Here is a 6,922-nt window from a genome sequence, read left to right as displayed (position 1 = left end):
ACTTTTTCTTGTAAGGTTGATATTTTTCATATATTTTCACATCAAACATTTCATCTTACACTATTCTAGTACAGCTGTCAGGAAATACTATGAAGTAAAATAGATTATTAGTCATAAACCATCTGAAATAATTGTTTCTTAAATATTACATCTCAATTTCCACTTACTTGTTTAGTTCCTTTTCTCTTTCTTACTAAACAAGTAATTTCTCTAAATGTGAGTAATGCTTCCAACTGTATTTGAGATTGAATCCACTCTGATTATTCCCATAATTTTACTTAATATTACACACTTGATCTTACTTCATTATATGAGGGTGAGTCAAAATTTATATGTACTCTGGCAGAATTTATTTTATTCAACTTTTAAAAAAGACAAATATACCATTTTTTGACATAATCTCCTTGCTTTTCAATACGCTTTGTCCATCTGTCAACAATCTCTCATATTCACATTAAAAATATATATTTTAGGCTGAGTTTTGAGCCACTTCTTCATAGGAAGTGACTCTGTCCTCAAAGGGCTGCTTTCAGGGGACCAAGCAGGTGAAAATCTGATGGAGCAAGATCAGAATTATAGGGAAAATTCTTTAACATCTCAAAATGAAGATTTTTTTCAGAGTGTCAACAGTGTGGGCAGAGGTGCGGGGACATGCATTGTCATGCAAGATTATAACACCCTTGGATAGCAGTCCTATGTGTTTAATCCCAAATTTAGGCTTAAGTTCTTCAGTGAGCATCTCACTGTAACAAACAATGTTGATTATTGAACATTTTTCCTGACAGCATTCTAATACTGACCCTTGAGAATCCCAAAAAACTGTAAGTATCAATATTCCAGCTTATGGTTGGCTTTTGAACTTTTCCTTGGTTGACAATTGATGATGTTTCCATTCTGTACTCTGTTGTCTACTGTCAGGCTGTTAGTGATGAATCCATCCAAATTTCACCAGTAACTTTTTTTTTTTTTTTAAAGAAGCTTTTACTTTCCTTTGAGTATTGGACCAAATTTGATTTGTTGTTGTTGTTAAGTGCTGTCAAGTCAGGTCCAACTCAAAAAGACCCTGTATAAGGTTTCTGAAGAGTGGCTGGTGAATTTGAACTGCCAAGTTGGAGGTTCACACCAACCTTGAAGTCCAGAGCTTTATGTGTCCAAAAGCTTCGGTTTATGCTCTTGTATGAGTTTTTTTTGGTACCCATCTCGAACAAAGTTTTTAAAATCAAAGTCTGTCATGCATAGCAACAACAACATAAAAAGGAAAACAAAGAATTACAACACTGGTGAGAAGTCCTATGAAAATTGACATGTGGGTTCTATAGTAGCACAACTAAGTAGATCTCCCCAAAAACTTTGTTAACCAAAGAAAGATCACAAAAGTCACATCCAAACAAGTGCCAAAGATTGGGAAGGAATTAATCAAATGAAGACACTAGATTATGAAGCTATGGAGACACTATATAAAAAGGTCTTGCTGTTAACTACCATCAAGTCAGTTCTAACTCACAGCAATCCTGCATAGGGTTTCCTAGGAGTAGCTAGTAGGCGTGAATCACAGTCCAGTGCTTATCCTACAGCACTACACCAGAATTCTGTTTAAAGGTCTGTTGTTATGTGCCATCCAGTTGGTTCTGACACATAGTGACCCTGTCTAGGGTTTACAAGGAGTAGCTAGTAAGTTTTAATTGCCCACCTTGAGATTTGAACTGACCTTATGATCAAGAGCATATCCTACAGCACAACACCAGGTTGTAATGTCTGGAATACCTACTTTAAAGGACTTAAGTGCTGGCTAAATAAATGTAGTGTAAGAGAAATTATACTGGCAAATAAAGCGAGAATAAGAAGTAACATACTGCATTATCTATGCAAAGGCTTTCGATTGTATGTATCATGACAAGCTATGGACAACATTGCGAAGTATGAGTATTCCTGAACACTTCATTGTGTTCATGAGGAATCTATACATGGACCAAGAGGCAGTTGTTCAAACAGAACATGGGAATGCTGAATGGTTTAAAATTAAGAAAGGTGTGTAACAGATTGTATTCTTTCACCATACTTATTCAACCTGTATGCTGAGTAAATAATCCGAGAAGTGGATTTTATGAAGAAAAACATGGCATCAGACTTGGAGGAAGATTCATTAATAACCTGCAATATGCAGATGATACAACCTTGCTTGCTGAAAGTGAAGAAGACTTAAAATATTCACTGATGCAGATCAAAGAGCACAGCCGTCAGTATGGATTGCATCTCAGTGTAAAGAAAAGAAAAGTCCTCACCACTGTACCAATAAACAATGTTCTTATCAACGGAGAAAAGATCAAAGTTGTCAAGGCCTCATTCTTCTTGGACAAATGAGCAATATTCATGGAAGCAGTAGTCAAGAAATCAAATGATTTATTGCATTAGGCAAATCTGCTGAACAAGACCTTTTTAAAGTGTTGAAGAGCAAAGATGTCAGCTTGAAGACTAAGGTGAGCCTGGCCCAAGCCATGGTATTTCAATAACATCATATGCATGCAAAAGTTGGTCAGTGAATAAGGAAGACCGTAGAAGAATTGATGCTTTTGAGTTATGGTGTTGGAAGAGAATATTGAAAGTGGCATGGGCTGCCAAAAGAACCAACAGATCTGTGTTGGAAGAAGTGCAGCCAGAGTGCTCCTTGGAGGCCTGGATGGTCAAACTTCATCTTTCATACATTGGATATATCATCTGGAGGGAGTAGTCACTGGAGAAGGACATCATGTTTGGTAAGGCGGAGGGTCAGAGAAAGAGAGGAAGACTCCAGCAAGATGGATTGGTAAAGTGGCAGCATCAATGGGCCCAAGTGTGTCAATAATAGTGAGGTTGGCCCAGGATCAGGCAATGTTTCATTCTGCCATGCATAAGGTTGCTATGAGTCAGTGCCAACTTGATGGCACCTAACAACAACAACTATCAGATAAAGCTAGAGGAATAAGTGTTGTTAATGCCAGCTGTCAATTCCAACTCATGGTATTTGTTTGAGTTGGGTCCAACTCAGAGTGACCTTACTGTATAGGCTTCCCAAGGCTTTCAATCTTTGCCCCTCAGAGTGGCTGTTGGACTCAAAATATCGATGTGGTTCACAGTTCACTGTTTATTCTATGGCACCCCAGCACTTTTGGAGGAATAAATACAAGTGTCCTTGTGTGGGCACTATGTGTTAATGCACTGGACTGCAACATTGGTTTGAACCAAAAGGTCAGCAATACAAGTTCACTAACCAATCCTCAGAAACCCTATGCAGGGTCGTTATGGGTCAGAACTGACTTGATGGCACTTAACAACAACAATAATTATAAGCAAGGAGCTCTGATACAAGTTGAGCTGTTAACTTCATTCGGCAGTTCGAATCTATCATTCAGTCCTCAGGAGTAAGATGAAGCTTTCTGATCCAGTATAGATTTACAACCTAGGAAACTCTATACACCATTAGTTGGAATTGACTCCACATTATATAACCTCCACCAATTGTAGAGCACCTTGTCATCATCTTAATAAGAATGAATTATTACATAAATGAAAAACAGGAAAAAAGAGAACCAATTAGAGACTTATTCAAAACTAAAAGCAAGAGATGTTGATTTATTGGATCAACTTTAGATCCATTTGATTCTATTACACTAAATCATCGGGTAAGAATGAAGAAAAGGAACAGATTCAAGACAATATTATGAAGGTAAGAGATATTGATTTACTGGATCAATTTTAGATCCACTTGCTTCTTCTACTACAATTAATCAGTGAGTGAGGATGAAATAAAGGAACAGATTCAAAACAATATTATGAAATAAGTGTGAATGAAAGAGGGAAAGAAAAATCTATACTGATGCCAGATTTTTTGTATGGACATTGGATTGTCAGGAGAAAGTGTTATGTGTAGATGGTGGGTGAATGACAGTTGGGCCTTTAGACTCTCTGAGGCTATTGGAATATCCAAATTGGGATGTTTACTTGAGAACTAGTGCAGACATCAGAATCTCATGAGGCAAAGCTTATCTGGAAAATTCAATTTTGGTATAACCAGTATATGGATGATTGAATGAGTGGAAGATATATAAATACTAAAGAGAGTTCCAATAAAGATGATAAATAGCTTCACCTGTTAAACAATGAAAGAAATCACAATCTTAGAAATACAAAAAATATATATCATTATGAAAACTCAAGGGAATTATAGACCTATGAAAATTATCTATGACTAAATCCACTGGACATTTTTACATTCTTATATATCTTGTTATGACAGCATTTAACATTTTCATTTATTCTATTTTCTTGTCCCTAAACCACCATTCTTAATTTTCTTTTTCCCCCTACTTCTTAGTTTCAATGCAGGCTCCTATTTCTTTGTGTATACATCCTCAGGATTTTGTCTTTTGTCTTCTCCACTTAATGTTTTGTGTTCCCTTCCTTAAACACTGCTAATAACCATAAGTGTATCTCCCACCTATATGGTTGTTGTTGTTGTTGTTGTTAAGTGCCATTGAGTCGGTTCCGACCCATAGCGACCCTGTACAGCGTTTCCGAGGGTGTAAATCTTTACGGGAGTAGAAAGCCTCATCTTTCTCCCGCGGAGCGGCTGGTAGTTTTGAACCGCTGACCTTAAGGTTCACAGCCCGATTCGTAACCACTACGCTACCAGACCTCCTTACCTATATGGTAGGTAAATTAACATCTCAACTCAGATATTTCTTCTTAATTAGACCTTGCAATCAGACTGCCTACAGAAAATCACCACCAAATGTCCAATCAGCACTTTAGTTCAATAAGTCCTTCCAATCTCTAGACACTTTTTCCATTATATACTCCATTAATATAATCTTCATGTATCCAGTGAAGTTCAACAGATAAGAATTCTGAGGTACAAAGCCTGAGATCATTAATGTTCTACCTTCTTTTTATCCAGCTGAACAGATACTCTTTGATGCTATTTGCTAGTTTTCTTAACATCTGCTACAGTACTTCACCAACTATCACTGTACTAGACTCAGAATAGTGGTTCATTAAATTTTTAATTTTTTTTTTTAATGAGTGAACAAATTTTCCTTTCCTCTATTTTATGGATGCTGATAGTCTAATCTCATTATGTGTGGTATCACCATGATTCAGGGACTGACTCGATGGCAACTAAAAACAACTGCCTCTCCCTTAGTTTATGTTCCTCATTATACTTTGCTTATATATTGCAATACACTCTAAAAAGATTCTCAGTACAAATCACTCCTGTTTGCAATTCATCCTTAAAATGAAGCTAGAATAACCTTTCTAAATCTAAATCTAATGAGGTCATTCTCTTTCTTAATGTTAATCAATGTTTTACTACCTCCCACAAGACAGGTTATAAACTCCTTAGTGTTTTTTAGTCTCATTTTAACAGTTTAATTTATTGTACTCCCCAATACATTTTCTATTTAAATGAGATTCTCCTCTGCTGAATCTAGTAAATTCTCATTCTCCTTCAATTATCATGGTACCTTATAGGACATCCCTATTCTTCCTCCCACCTGAGATGCCTTAACACTCATTATTTTGTGCTGCTAGAATTTGTATGGCATTCTATCAATCTTCATCAGCTATCCTATAAATTTTAAAAGGATAAGAATTTTCTTAAAACATAATTTCTATCACTCACATTTATTACAGCAGTGGCAAAGTCATGTTAGACCTTCAACAATGCTAGTGTAATGAAATAATAAATGTATTGAGTATGTAAATCTCATAATTTTATTAGAAAAGTATAAAACAAAGATATTGAACATAAAAAATATCCAGAAATACTACTTGAACAAAGTGGGGCCAATTTTAATGAAAGCCTTGAAATAACTAATTAGAAATATTCTGTTGAAAGACAGATAACAGCAATCTATCTCTGTGTTAGAGATTATTGTTAATGTATTCTTAAGAGCCCTCTGAGAACTGCCATTAAGAATGACTTTTCCTCAAGCTTCCTCCATTAGTAATGAGCTCATAAAGTCAAAGGGTAAAAGCTTTTAAGCATCATATTCTTTAATGAGGAAAATAGATTACATTTTAAAGATATTAAGAATTACCAAAGGAATAAATCAAATCACTGCTTTTGCACTTTTTTTTTTAATCAGGAATATCAGCAGATTTCAAAATATAGCCCAGCAAGTTAATGACTCAGTGGTAGTAGTAATTAATATTGTCTTGGGTAAATTTTCAGGCCCACTGACCACAAATACATATCTATACTTCAGTCTATAAATTTTTAAATTACTCACTTCCCAATATTTAATTCATACATACAAAAACAATCCTGAATATTATTCCTTAAATGTAAATGTTCAGAACTGTATCAAAACAAAACCATAAAGAATTTTATTCTGAGATAGAAAATAATTTTTATGTAAAATACATTTTTAGTTAAAAAAATAAATGAACAACCAAAACTGCCATCAAATTGATTCTGACTCATAGTCACCAAATAGGATACATTAGAACTGTTCCATAGGATTTCCAAGGCTGTAAATCTTTATGGAAACAGACTGTCACATCTTTACCCAGGGAGTAGATGATGGGTATGAATCACTGACTTTTCAGTTAGAATCTGAATATTTTAATGATTGTACCACCAGGGTTCCTTTTCTTTATTTGTTGTTATTGTTGTTAAGTGCTGTGAAGTCAGTCCTGACTCACAATGACCATGTATAGGGTTTCTAAGGAGCTACGGGTGAGTTTGAACATCTAACATTGTGGTTAGCAGCCCAATTCTTATTCTACAGCACCAAACCAGTACCCCTTTATTAAGGGAGTAGAAATTGGAAGGCAATATAAATTCATGTGATTGCAAGAATTCTAACTATTCTGCCTAGAGACTTTGTACTAGGCATTCAAATACTATCAAAAGATAACACCAGAAATTAAAGTACAAGAA

This window comes from Chrysochloris asiatica, unplaced genomic scaffold (genome assembly GCF_000296735.1).
Source record: "Chrysochloris asiatica unplaced genomic scaffold, ChrAsi1.0 scaffold00011, whole genome shotgun sequence".
NCBI lineage: Eukaryota > Metazoa > Chordata > Mammalia > Afrosoricida > Chrysochloridae > Chrysochloris > Chrysochloris asiatica.
The sequence above is the reverse complement of the archived record's forward strand: the minus strand, read 5'-3'. Positions refer to the sequence as shown.